The 15,018-nt window shown below is 43.4% G+C and overlaps 1 protein-coding gene across 1 annotated transcript in view; it reads left to right on the forward strand.

The window, feature by feature from the left end:
* Window positions 1–14,102: 14,102 nt before the first annotated feature.
* cdon (cell adhesion associated, oncogene regulated) overlaps window positions 14,103–15,018 on the forward strand; it is a 33,818-nt gene continuing 32,902 nt past the window's right edge. Inside the window, exon 1 of the mRNA XM_073486016.1 lies at window positions 14,103–14,567. The gene's annotated coding sequence lies outside the window, so the exon portion shown is untranslated. The remainder of the gene's footprint in view (window positions 14,568–15,018) is intronic.

Consider the following 15,018-nt stretch of genomic DNA (forward strand, 5'->3'; position numbering starts at 1 on the left):
CTGGGTATGCTACCGTGGCTACGATGTGATTAACAAGTCACTACCAAAGTGAGTGTCAATCAGGATAGAGGCAGAACAATGCTAATGCTAGCCAGCTCCAACTTATGGTCACCTTTGTCCCCAAAAAGATGGCAAACGCTGTAATGCTAACTTGAGGGCTCAAAACAGTAGTCCACAAACCAGTGGGTGACATCACAATGGGTTTATACTTGTCCATTCAGTTCTCAGTGATATGAAACAGAGAAAAGCAGCAAATGTTCACTGGAACAAGCACATGCTTTCGGCTTCAAGAATATTTAAACAAAACAAGAAAAGGTACAAAAACAAGTGAATTGCATTAGTGCAGCTATGATCTCAGCTATTACTGTGACTGCATTAGAGCTTTTCCCTGTATGACTCAGTCTACAAAGACATTTTACAGTGAACACCTTCTTTGGTATAAATATGAACATGAGAAGATTTATTTGTCAGGCTGATGAATAGAGGGACTGGCTTGTCCATTAGCAAACGTCTATCAAAGTCTACCAAACAAAGCCAAAAGCCTATTAAAACCACAGCGCCGCTGTGCTTTACTGTGACATTTAAACACTCTACACACTCTAATGAATCAGACGTGATGTTAAAATCTGTTTGAGCAAAGTTGGAAATGATGATTATGAATACTTCAGACAAGGTGTTTTTATGCAGTCAAAGGAAGCACTGTGGTGCCTATTGTCGCTGTGAAACATTTATGGCCACTTCTCTGCAGTTAAACGTTTGTTAACACTCCATCTACCCTTTCCCTAATAATCAGTCATTAGTAAAGTCCAACAGGCTCCTCTCATTAACAGGCCCAGGCTGACAGGTAGAGAGAGCCTTTCATTCTCTCCGCATTTATTATTGCCTACTTTAATGAGCACTTAGGACCATCACCTCCACTCTGTGATTTATAGCATTTTTAGCAGAGATCAGAGGCCCGGGCCTGTTGCGCGCCTCTGAAGCCGGCAGCCTTTCCTGACACCCCAGGCCGGCCTGTGCACTGGGGAGACGCAGCTGGGCCCAACATGGCGAGAGGTGTGAACTCCCCGGGCTTAATGAGCTGATGGGAGAGGCGGATTACAGAGGAGGTCAGAGGTGATGGGACCTAGGCCACAGAGCCTGGTCTTAATATCCATGAGCCAGATTAAAACAGGAGAGATTAACTCCATCAGTGTGTCGTCCCAGAGAATTCCTCCTAGCCTAAATGCTCATTCTGGGAAAAATTGGCAAGCAACCGAGCGTGTCCACCTACAGACCCTGTACTCAGAAGCACATCAACATATAAACAATGAAACTGATCTATGTTGATGTTGTTGAGACTCTCACCTTCATGTCCAAAAAACACAAACGTTTTCCAAGAAGATAAAATCACTTCTCTAAACAAACACGCAGGATAATCAATGTCCTCGGAAGCCACATGATTCCACTGTGTGTCCAAAGACTTGTAATTATCTCATTATCTCCTAAATTTCCTGACGTGACAGTTCCCTGATTACAAACAGACCATACAGTAGCAGAGGAGTCTTTCATTAGAGTAAATATATGTGTTTAACCGCAGCGTAATCAGTGAGTAGAGTTTGTGCAGTTGGGTTGCTATTGAAGTATGTTTGTATTATGCAGCACATGCTGTTTGCAGAAGTTGAATACAAATATTTTTTGTTTGGCTTATTGTAACTCTTAATAGATGACCTTGTTGTCTACATGAAGAGGGCAGAATCAAATCTATCAGGAGTAATTTGGAGGAATTTTAACATACATGGGATCAACAGATAATGACTGTAAGCTGAATGATGATGACCCCAGTGACAGATGGTTCATCTTAATATGTTCTTATGTTTGACCAGTTAAGATCCCATCAAGACTGTCCATCTCCTTCACAAGTGAGACCTTCCAAGACAACAGCATCAACATCTAGTTTCATATAGTTATACACAAGAAAGAACCCAACAACATCACACAAGAATTAAAATGATATAAAAGAAAAAAAGGGATGGTTGCTATGGTTATTTTCAAAATAAAAATAGACCCATGTCCAATACTCCTCTCCTCCTCCTTCAAATCTTTGGCTCTTTGAAGAGAAAAGTTTTTTTTTTGACCTCAGACCACACTGCAATCCACAGACTGGAGCCATAAAGCATAAAAAGCTGCTTTGCAATTCATCATTAATGACTAGAACATCTCAGATATCATTTAATAAAAAAAGACATGAAGGACTATGAAGGACTTTGCATAAAAGAACCGAACAAAAAAACTCAAACATGACTACAAAAATAAGCCCGATCAGTCACCCACTAGAAGTGAGTGGCGGTGTCTGTGTCTGCAGGGGCCCTACCCTCTACCTGTATTTTCTTATTTTCTTAGTATTTTGCTGTGCTCAAAACATTTCTAGTTCTCTTCAGCCAAAAACAGCAGGAGTAACAACACGTTGGGACTCTATAAAAATGTAGGAACGAGAGTTTATCGTCTCTCTCTTGGTCTATTTGACTGCAGGCAGGGCTGAGTTACGCACACACACAGGCAGAGCAGAGTGGCAGCCGACAGGATGAAGCTGCAGTTTGGTTGTTTCCACACTAGATCTGGAGGGTTGTGAAGAAGTGTGGTTTGTTTGTGCTTTAGAACGTAAATAATGAAAGTAATGTTTTATTTCTTTGATTCACTGTTTTGTTTTTCCTCTCTTCATTCACTCCCTCACTTGCTCTACAACCTTTCCTGGGAGGTGGGACCAGCTTTCAGTAGTGTGTCTACAAACATCAACCAACAAATCCTGCATAGTATATCTTTAAAGTGCAGCAGAAGTGCTGCAGGCAAAAGCTTGTTTTGACAGTCATGACAGGGAAAATGATTCTCTGAGAGGTCAGGGTCGTGTTAGCCACGCTCCGCTGCTGCTCTGACCCTGTGAGTAGATCCACCCCTGAGCACCTGGTGTGAGATCAGTCATTACCAAAGCAGCCATGTTCAGACTCAAGGGGCCTGTACCTGTATCACCATTAGATTTCCCTCAGTTGGAGCAGGTTCCTTCTCCCCCTGACCTCAAACAATGGAGTATCACAGAGGTGAACATGAGCTGCCTCTGTGCTCCCTGCTGTGTCATTAATCCACCCTGAGAGCTGGAGATTTCACCTGCCCCATCTCTTTTTCAACCGATTTGTCCTGGCTGCTCAGTTTCCTTCATAGCTGACACTCAAAACAAAACAAAATATATCATCTTGTCTTCTTTCTCGCGTTCTCAGATTCTGTCTATAAATCTGCACACACAACAAAATGTATATACGGTAGAGACAAGAAGATACCTTTACTTAACCGAAGAAGAAGTTTTGTGGAGAAAAGGGAAACCTCTGTGGAAACTGCATTTCTTTACTGGTTGTTGTTCTTTTACTTATTTGTGGGTGTTTAGCATTTTCTTACATGATGGTGTGGTGCAGCAGTGATCGTCAACCAGTGTCTGTCTGGCTTATATGATAGTGGTTTAACTTAAGAGGCTACTATTCAGAAAAATAATCACTGCAATTATGGAGTCAATTTTGTGCTCGGAGTGTTGTCTATGGTTAAGAAAATGTAATGCCAAAGGAAAGCACTGTCTGAAAACGAGATAAACTGGTGAAAATATTCTAAATATGGCAATAATATGTTTTGTTGCTGAGGCGTCTACAGCAGTACATTGCTTAGCCTCCTACACCGCTACTCTGTCTGCTTCTCTAAACTGCCGACCACCATTTACTGTTGGTTATACATCGACAATGGACAAGTGTCTCAGAAAACCCCACTTCGAAAAAAAGATTTCAAACCCCTTTGTTTGTATCAGGATCACAAACCGGGTTGTTAAGTTTACCAGAGTAATTCAATTGAGACGTAGAACAAGAAATAAACCAGACTGGCCCAAAAGACTTTCAGTCACATAATACAGTACTGTTGTTTGCAGAGGAGGCTGTGTCGCAGTCGATGAATGTGGCTTTACAAAAAATTCAAAGCTGTTGACTGCCCAGTCTGCAGCAATAGAAACATCATTCAGAGCTTCATTTTGGTTATAAACCTGCAATTTTTCTTGTGCGGACACGCCAAATTTCGCTTCTCCATTTCACTGCACCCCATTTCATTTTGAACATACAACTGCTGTGACCTCAGTCCATCAGGGCACACAGGCAGAACGAGGGAGGAAGTCCAGCGAGCTCATGCTGAGCTGGGACATTAACTGTGGGAGCACACAGGCCATGAAATATATGCCTCTTTAGAGAGAGCTTTTTATTCACCTTTAACAGGGCTGTAAACTGCCTTTCAGTGCGGTGATCAGCAGACCACAGGCACAGTGACACCAGTTTCATCAGTGCTAACACACCAACTCTCACCTTCCAGTGTCTGTCCACAACGCCGCACGAAACGGGATACAGGAAGTAGAAATGAATTCAACTTTAGGGTCTGGGGGACTTTTGTCCAGCAAGCCTAATTTGAAACAGGAGCCTTTTCAGACAGCTCTATCTGGCTCCCACTTGTACTGTCTTTGCAGCTGTCCCCGGGGAGCTGCAATTTATGGAGCAGTGAAGGGAGCGCGGCCTGCGGGATGGAGCAGATTGTTCACGGATCTAGCTTGTCTCTCTGGCATGAGGGGGAGAAAAAGAAGGAGACGGGCAGAGCTGGGTGAGATAGCATGACTTACACAGAGATCTTTATGAAGACATCAGTGTCTTCACTTCACATCTGCCGAAGATTTCCCAGCAGCCCATCCTGTTCCGGGAGAAAGTCACTCCTCTGGGGTTTGATTGAACCCGAATAATCTCTTGTGTCTTGTCAGTGATGATTAGATAGTGGTCATTATCGCAATGTGGTTGGAGAGACAAAACATACATCCATACGGCTACATATAAAAGCCCTCACATAGGAATATGTAGACAGACATGTACAGTATATCGGCACACACATGCACACACACTTTCTGTGTTTACTTCTACATTTTTGCAGCGGCTCCACAGTGATTATCTGGTGATATTCTGCCCTGGTGGGGGCTGTGAGGCTCCACATCTGAAAAAGCGGAAGACGGATAGATGGTATCTTCCTGGATGGTGTGTTTGACCAGTGCGACGCACAAACACAAGTGATACTTCCCCCGAGATGAGGGCGCTGTCTCTGCCGGGAGAGACAGTCACATAAAAAAAGATGAGGGCAGCCGACGCTCTATCACACCCTGACATCCTGTCCTGACGTTCTGTTTGTCAAACTCTAATCTCTGCAGCTCAAATCCCTGAAAACAAACAAGTGTGACGGCACGGTGGAATATCCTCAAGAGGATCGTACTGTGGCACTTGAGTCCTCTGCTGATACCAAAGCACTGTGTTTGTGGATTATTTTAGCACCTGTGGGAATGCCAATAACTTCCAGAGGCCATTATAAGACAAGTTTAAACATCCAAACATTTTGGGCATGTGCTGTCCTAGAGGTTGACAAATGTGCTCTGCAAAAGCTGCATTCAGGAATGCATACTGACAGTTTCATGGCCTTGACTAAAACAGAGCCGGCATGATGGATGGATGGTGTCCTTCTTGTCAGTGCCAGCTGGTAGATGTTTGTGTATTTGCGTATTGACATCTATATCTACATCTCTATGTGTGTGTGTGTGTGTGTGTGTGTGTGTGTGAGGGGCATTACCAGGGATTCCTCTTCTTTAACCCTCTGTCCTTGTCTCTGACCTCTTCTCAACAGATGCATTCCCAAGAGCTGAGCACTTCCACAGACTTATGCTGGAAATACATGTCTGTGTGTCTGAATTTTGTATCTTCTTGTATTTTGTATGAAGACTCTGTGAAGTTTAACGTTTAAACACTAATGTGGCTGATTAAATAAATACATTTATACACTTTTTGTTTCTTTTACCTGTTAATTTCTGTTCTCAAGAGGACCTCAAAGGTAACGTTAACAGTTTTTAATTGCATCTGAAGCAAAAATAAACACAAACTTGTCATAGTTTGGTCAGGTTTAGGAAGAAAATGACTTAAACATGTTAGGTTCAATAACTTGTAGATGCAAGGTAAAATAAAAAGTTTGCCTCATCCATCAACTACATCATCCAACTCTTTTGTGGATGGTATTTGGACACATCTGTTTTCCAAAGAACTTAATGACGAGGAGTGGCTCTTTGACATTTGTACTGCACATAATGTGAAAGTCTAAAGTTGTGTAATTTGTAGAAAGATTCAAGCAGCATTACCTCTGTTTATGTTGGCCTCAAAGAAATCCATTCATTAAGGTGATGTCGATCGACAGTGACGCTGATATGAGTGTATGAGTCATTTTCAATTGAAGCTGGCGATGTGAAGCTACAAACTGATGCCTGGTATTTGTTGCTGTGTGACAGCCGTGACACACTTCAAGTTGAGCTGGTCTCAACTTTCAACGCTGATTTGGCGACAGTGTAGCTTGCTAGGTCGTTTTGTACCTTTGTTGCTCGTAGTGAAAGCATAACATTTGACCGATTGAGTGGGCGTCCTCCAAAGTCTTAGAGTCTGGCTTGCTGAGAGCGAAAGCTGCACAAAGATGAAGTTTTGCTCTAAAATACTGGAACTTTAGAAGATAACCACCCACTCGATTTGCTGAGGCCTTTCCGGTGTACCGTATCATTTTTTGATTTTTTGACAAGCAATTGCAGTGAACAAAAACTGTTTCCATATAACAATTTAACCTTATACTAATTGTTTTATTTTAAATCGGATATACAAGAGTCCAAAACCAAAAGAAAAAGCCAAAACTTTGTCAGCATCATAACACTTTTTTCCTCGTCTTCACTTTTTCCTCAAACACTGTGAATGATGCCCCACTCAGATGAAAATAGTGCCCTGAGTCCTCACAGTGTAATGGCAAAAAGAGGAGCACCGCATGCACAGCTTGCCTAACAAAACAATGAAGAGAGCTCATTGAAAAGTCAAAAGTTACTTGGCAGAGAAAAAAAAACAAAAAACATGCTGAATGTGGAATTCAGGCTCGGCTTGTGTGTGTGGAGGTTATATGACCAGACGGTGTGCGAGTGAAAGAGAGTGTGGTGACCTGTAACAGCTCCATGACTCCAGTCTGGGGCTTTAAAATCCACACGCCGGGGTCCTGGATTGAACCCACAGCAGACCTCACTCCAGTATAGACAAGGCAGCCCCAATGGGAAACTGATTGTTTATTTAACTACTGTTTTATGGAATACCTAGTGACAGGAAGTCCTTAAAACAGCAGCAGTTACTATTTATATAGTCCCTTTTCGGAGTAAACACACTCGCCCGCCCCTCCTCCCTCCAGCAGACACCCTGCCGTTGAGGAATGCACCCATTCACAAGCTGGTGGCCATCTTGGAAGCTTGCCTCACACTTCCTGTTTCCATGGCTACACTCCAGTGCTACGGGAGATGATAAGCGCAGGCAGTCTCGGGTCCTAATCCTCTTCATCTAGCTCATTTTCTACATCACTTCATGCCATTCAAAACGAGCTCTAAAAGCCAGTTAGCAGCAACAAGCGTCACATTTTCATGCACATAATCCCTGAATTCACAATAGACACAAAACAAAATGAATCAGGGTGCATTTGTTTCATTTAACAGCTGGAAAAAGATTCAGTCCATAGCTGCATTGATTTGAACGCAGACCAAGATTACCAGTGAAGACATATGAGAGTTAAGCTTATGCATGAGTCTGGTATACACGTGTTTGTGTGCAGCTATGAGGGCAGCTGTATTCTGATCTGCTCCTCCAGCGCTGCACCATAAATCACAAGGTCACCATGAGCCTGTGGGACCAGAGGAAACATCAGTGTTAAGCAGGAATGATATTTCACTTCAGCCTCTTCCTGCTCCACTACTCCCCAGACACCCACTACAACCGACTCCTGAATGCTTCATCATGACAGCTTCACGTCAGTGCCGATTCGGTTGTTGGGGATGAGACCGGAACAACACGTCCGTACGATCTGGGAATCCGTTATAAATCGGAGCTGGGTGGAAGTGATATAGTGCAGGAGAGCAGAGTAGCAGAAGAGTTTTCATGGCCTCACATCCTGAGTGTGGTTCAAGAAATGGACTGTTCATGGATTTTGTTACACTACTGTAAAAATTGTATTTGGATAACAGATTTTTAAACCTTTACTCTTTTAACAAAAGTGCTCTCCATCTTTTTACATTGTGACACAATGACAATGTTTTTGCAAACCCTGGATATGTTGAAACTTTATGTTTCTTTATGTTCATCTTTCAGTTTTATGTTGGAAAAACGCTGTGCTTATGCTCTGGTTAGGTTAAGGTATAAAAACCACTTGTCAAGGGTTAGGAAAAGATCATGTTTTGGCTTACCTGGTTTCAGTCCAGCCCAGTTGGCAGGAAAAAATGCTTTCTGCAAACAGCTGATACGTTCATATTGGTACGTGTCATAGGCACGTACCATACTGATTTCTAAAAAAAAAGAAGTGCTATATCACAATCACATCACATTTATAACCTTCATATCTGGAGGAGGAGGAGGAGGAGGGGATGGCATGAAGGATGGCAAGCCAGTGAACACAGGATATTTGGATATTTTTTAGGAGACCTGGGGACAATTTCCAGCCAAGAATGTGTTGATCAAAACAGGTATTTTAAGCCAAAACATTGTCTTTCCGAGTGAATTCTGTGCCTGAACCTATCCAGAGCATAAGCACAGTGTTGTCACAATATACGATGTATAAGTAAACCAAAAGAAATGTAAAGTTTTCAGCACATCTGTGGCTTGCTGAAACGTTAACTGCCAACATTTATTCCTGGGATTGAGTTGTTCTGTCACCGCAAACGCAGCTGGATATTATCCTGATGTCTTGTCAAAAATATCCACTGGTTTCACGCTTAGAAACGTTTACAACATCATCTTAAACGATTGCCCTTCACCAGAATTTTTTCTTTTTCCATTTTCACAAATCAGAACTGCTAACCCTTAATTTGTTTTCATAAATACTAAGGATGCACGTTATTGGAATTTTGCTAATATCTGATATTTTGGTCTATTGCCGATATATGTACTTCATTTTTTCCACATAATTGCAGAGAGCATGAAGTCTCTGCATTAGTTGAATTAACATATGATGATGCTTGTTCTTATCATGACGGCCCACTGGCAGATGCAGTTGCATACAAACTTTGTGCTTGACTCTCTCCTTACTTCCACCCCTGTAGGCAGAGCAGTAGCTGTGTTAATGGGAATGAATATATATCGTTGAGCTGTGGACAACTGAGGCAAAACAGTGAAAGTGTGAAAACTGGAGTTTAGACAGTTTTATGCCCTGTACAGTTCTCACACAGACAGAAAGCTTTAAAGAAGGCCAGAGGATGTACAGGGTCACTGCTGTGTCAGCAGGGACACAGGATTGTTCTACATGGTGAAGTCCAGAGAGACGTGTGAATAAGTGAGATGTTACACACTGATGAAATTCCCAGAGAGCCCACGACGGATAATGTGATTCCACCACAGTGATGCAGAAACCAGATGGAGAGGGGTGCCTTCAAATTTCTCTTTTACACATCCACGAACAAGCACACACAACCACAGGCGCGAAGAAAGACACAGCACAACACACACACACACGCACTCATTGCACACACCTGTCCGAGTCGTGAGATATACAGCCCTCGGGGGGAAATCCATTCAGTCTATGCTGTAAAATATTGTGATTTTTCTCACCCTCGTATAGACGTTTCTTCACCCGCACAAAGTTTTTCTTGTCTTATAAAAACTTTGAAAAGTTGCAAATAAATGTCCTCGTCTGAGCTCCTTCAAAAGAGACACAGTAACACTTCATACTAACCATCATTAATACATGTTTTCAGTTTTTATCATTAATTAAACTTAGTTACTAGTTATTTCACTGGTAGCAAACAATGAAATGCTTTATAAGCTTCTTTTACATGTGAGTGGGTTGGGTGTCAGACTTCAGAGCTCATGCCTAACAATTAAACATCAGTTTGTTGTCCTGCTGACGAATCCACAAACCGCGTAAACAGAGGGATGGTACTGGAGGTTATCTGAAAGTGCCTTTTAATAGCACTGGGAGTCAGGCGTCCCTCAGGCCCCTGCTGACAGAGTCAACACAACCCTGGGCTGCTTTGCAGGTCATAAACACTCTGTTGACAGTGGTCGGAGGCTTATTATCCTCGGCAAGCTGGAAGTATCAAGTCCAAACAATCCCAGCCTTCGGATTTAGAACACAAAGCCCTTGTTAGCAGGTCTCCTGCCATTTCCCCTCCGTCAAGCACAATCAGGGCGTCACACGAGGAAAGTCAGTATTTTAACTTGTGAAGTGTAACCTGCCGTTGTTTTGCAGCCTCTGCCTGATCGCCAACATGTCATATTGACTTAATGTGTTCTTACCTATTGATATTTGATCAGGGCTGATATGACTGAAGAAACCAGCTTCACATCAGTTAAATGTGGGCCAGAGGTCACTGCTGCTTTGTGTGCTCGGTGTTTTTGCTGCTTCTGCTCTCAGTGAGCGGCTCACTGAGGCTGCAGTGGCTCAACAGTGTGGAGCTGGCAGCTCCACTCAGATAAGTGAGTATATACCCCAGGGGGCCAGAGACAGCCAAACCCTCAGTGGATGAGAAGTGTCTGTGCTGTCAGCTTTGGTTCCCAGCGTGGCCTCTCCTCATCGGTCGCTCCACCCGCCCCCACCGAGCCCCCATCCCTGGCCCTTTGTGTGTGGACCCTGCTCCCTGTGGACTCGCCGCTCTCTGGCCTTTCACATGCGACTGTGTCCAATCACCCTGCTCACCCCCCTCTGAACCCAGAGCCTCCGTCTCCATCTCCAACCAGCTCCTGACCCTGAGAGAGAGGGAGAGAGAGAATTGTTATCACTGAGTTGAAGAAAATTAATCACTTGTATTAAAAAGTGGGCTGTACTGTTTAATGAGACATACTTAATAAACAGCTTATACAGTGAACTCATCACTATTGTTATCAATTGTTAATGAGTCATTTATTAACACTTTATAAAGCTGTATTCAAGACAACTTTTGGGGTTTCCAGGTTGTGAAATCTGATCAATATCCTCCTTCACTATCAGGCCTGCAGTTCTCCACCACAATAATCCATCAAATCCACAGCTTGTGTTGCTCAAGCACCACAAAAAAAGCAAAACCAAAAAACCAATTAAATAAATATATAGATAGATAAACTCATCAGCAATGTCTCGTTCCAGACCTGATAACTCAAGATAATCCACAGACCTTGTTGTGAGTAGTTTCATGTAGGCTTGAGCTAGTTACAGCGTCGGATGTAAATATTAATGGCGTCATCGTTGGCTGAGCTGTAATGTTAGCTAGCTTAGTAAGCTAGCCTCTCATCCACAAGTAGATCATAAATGTATGACAGACCTGGAGCGCCATTATAAAAACGATGTCTGTAAAACTGTTGACAAAACACCTGGAACTGCAAATGCAGTAAGGTCGATCATGACTCTTTCTGTTAGAAAGCAGCTAGAAAACTTTTTTGCCGTATGTGCCAGGTGAGCGTTTCTCATTGGACTGATCCGGCTGCATCTTTGAGTTCACTATTTAAAATCTACGGAGTAGATGCACTTTTCCTTCTGCACAGTGATACAGTTGCAGGTGCAGTTCAGTCGAAGGAAAATAACTTCTACATGAAACTGCTATCTGTGGATTATCTTCAGTAACTGGGTCATGATTTCTGGACAGAGACATTGCTGTTTTTTTGGCGCTTTGAGCACAACAAGCTGTGTGCAATCTAGTTTTATTATATTCAAGAGAAGACAGACATCTCTATGGCTGATATCTCCAAACCTTGGCAAGTCACATCTAAACAATCTAGATGGATAAGTAGCTCTACAGGTAAGAGGAAAAATATGTATTTTTGATTTTGGGGTGAAGGATGTGCAGGATGAACTAAAGACCCAGTTAGGTTTAAGTGAAAATGTTGAACGCATTAATGGCTAATGACTAATCTACAAGCAGTAATAATAAAGGATTTATTACCGTTATAAAACCCTCTGTTGCAACTTTAAAGCTGTTATAATTTATGACATTAGAAGTGGCGCTGATAAGTGACTTGACAGTATGAGGAGAAAAGCACTGCAGAAAGAAAGTCAGTTCTTTACAATGACAGGATCCTGGCACCGAGAAGAAAAAAGACAGCAGGTCTGTCCAACTTCTGCGAGTGAAAACAGAGTTGAGGCATCCGTCCTTCATCAGCCCCGTCTCCACCACCTCCTCCATGTTGTTTTCCCTCTCCTCCTGTGTCAGAGGTTTGCTGGTTTGTTGGCTTTGGCTCGGACCGCCCGAAGGCTCCGCTCTGGATCGACCCAGCCTCAGGAGGATTGGATCACACCTTCCATAGGAGTCAGCTGTCAGATGGTGAGCTGCACCTGCTGTCTGAAGCAGGGTGGGCCCGCCGCCGCCACCGCCCGGCCAACGCTGGAGCACATAATTAGTGCCTCAAAGATGATTATGCTGTTTACTCATGCCCATACGCACAACAGATGACTGTTTCACACTCCCAGCTCGCTCTCCCCCGCCTCTCCGCGAAGGCGTTTCACCGACTGATGAGGAAATAGCTGCAGCCAACCAACATTCAGCACATCCAACCAACAGGTCGGATGCCAGAAATGACCCGTAGCTATTAGCTGTTCAAACATCCCCCTCCCACATAACTTTATTTCAATTCAATGGGCCCAGTGAGAGCTGGTTTAATCTACAAGGCCCGGTGTATTCCACTTAAAAAAAAAAAAGAGAACTGCCTTTATGGCTTTAATGCAGTGTTGGGATTAAACCATCACAGCCCTGAGAAGGGAAGTAGATTTACTCACTGTTAATGAAGCTTTAAGTATAAACAGTATAAACTTGTTATTCTTGGTCTTGTTAATAGAAAAAGTCTGTCTTTAAGCAAATAGACTGTGCGGTAAGAGGACAAAGACATGTCGGAAATTCTTGAAGAAGTTGTGTAAATACTTACCAGGCAGGCCTGCTCACAGAACCGGCTGGGCCCGAACCGTATGTGAATGCTCTCTCTTCTAACAGGTGGTGGTGGCTCCATCACTGATGCTAACTACCTCCTGGCTAGTAACGTTAGCTGTAACTTCGTTTGTTCGTGTCTTGGCGGCTTCTAAACATTATTAATTGGGGTCTTAAGCCCTTAAATGCTCCCTCTGTTTCTTCTCCTTTCTTTTCTGCCGTCCCGATTTATGTGCAAGTCTCGTTAAAGCAAAGAAATTCACTCCAACATTAGGTAGTGGTTAGTTTTGATTTGTTAAATTTCTCAGAGTGGTGGTTTTCATTATGAAACAGGCCAAATCTGAAGAAAGCAACAATAAATAAAATGTTCATTTCTTGTTCTACTAAAGGTGAGTATAACATAAATTAAAGTATAAAGTTTCCCCCCTTTTTCCCCTCTTCTTGCATCGATGCATGTAGTGGATGGTAAAATGTAAACTCTAGCTTAGATTGTAAAGTTTTATTTCTAAGCCCTCTGAGTCCGACAGAGATTTACAACAAAATAAATATTTTATGCTCACGTCAGTTATGAAAATATGGAGTGTTTTTGTAATTTTATCATGATATTTATTTTGGAGTTGGAGTTTTTTAAATAAATAACAAAAGATATTATATATGATACATATAATTTCACATAATTTTCTGTCTTGGTTAAGCAAACAGTCTGCATTCCAACATGGCATCTGGTGAGTGTGTAATTTATGGATCAATAAATATAAAACACCATCTTATAGATAAAAATTAAAAAGTTAAGAAGTTATTGATCAGCAGCCTCATTAAACCCTCGTTGTGATGTGAATGTGCACCATCATGTTTCTTCTCTTAATCAAAGTGGAGAATGTGTTCATGTTATCAGGTGAACACACCTGAAGTCACACAGGTGAGTGAGTGTGCGCAGAAGAGGAAGAAGGAGGAAGTTTATACCTTTTCTTTTTTTTTTTTTTTTTTTTCCCTCTCGTCGATTGTAAAACTTGTTAATGCACAGTCTATACGGGTAACACCCCCCTCCTCTCCTCTCCTCTCCCCTCCTCTCCCTCCTCTCCCTCCCCTCTCCAGGAGCCGTATTGAGCTGTGGGGCTGGGACATTCCTGGTTTGACGACCAGCTCCGCCGCTGCCATGATTTGCTGAGCAACTCGACACTGGCTTCAAAGATGCGTGTGCGCGGAGGAGGCAGCGGCAGAGACGAGACCGAGAGCTGGGAGAAGTTTCACTAACAGACAGAGGAAGTGTGAGGACACGAGGACGCCTTCAACCTCAAACACGCGGACAAACTTCCCCCAGAGAAAACTTCAACCACCTCAGCAGCTCGAGCTCAGTCCGGGAGGGGCGTGGGGGGGGGGGGAGTTGTCGCACCTTGGCTCCCCGAAAGCCTGCGCTGCTCCGCGGGTCTGAAAACTCTCTTCGCCCGCTCCCACCTCCGGCTGCTTTCATGTCGCTCCCGTCGTCTCGCACTTTGAGCCCGTGTCTAATGGAGGGCCCCGTACGGATTTGCCTCCAGAAGAATGCGTTTTGCTGCTAACTCGCCGGACTCCTCGCAGCTTTTGCCCTCCTGTAAGAGAGGTAAGGACGGACCGCGAGAGAGAGAGGGTGGGGGGAGAGAGTCCCGGGCCGGGGAGCGGGTTGGCTCGGCTCTGGGGGGGTTGGAGGCTTCGGTGGCCAGCTGGGCTTCTCTGGAAATAACAAGAAAAAGTGACGTTGAAAGCAGCCGAAAGCTGCAGAGTGCTGGTTTAATCTGCTCCACAAACACTAACGTGTTTTCTTAACTTTGCGCTGCGGTGAAAGTGGAGAGCAGCGGCACGGAGCGGCGACGTGCTCCGGCTGTGTGGCAGGCTGGTGAGCCCCGTGCACACATTAATATTATGCGTATATATATCCATGCGTTATTCTCCACATTACATAGTTAACTAAAAATAATTACTTTTATATTTAACGTCCATTTTAGCTCCTTACAATTACACCTAAATACTGAAAATGAGATTTTTTTCCAGATGAGTTTGTGTTAAAGTGTCAG

The sequence above is a fragment of the Pagrus major genome, chromosome 2, assembly GCF_040436345.1.
Source record: "Pagrus major chromosome 2, Pma_NU_1.0".
In the NCBI taxonomy this organism is placed as follows: domain Eukaryota; kingdom Metazoa; phylum Chordata; class Actinopteri; order Spariformes; family Sparidae; genus Pagrus; species Pagrus major.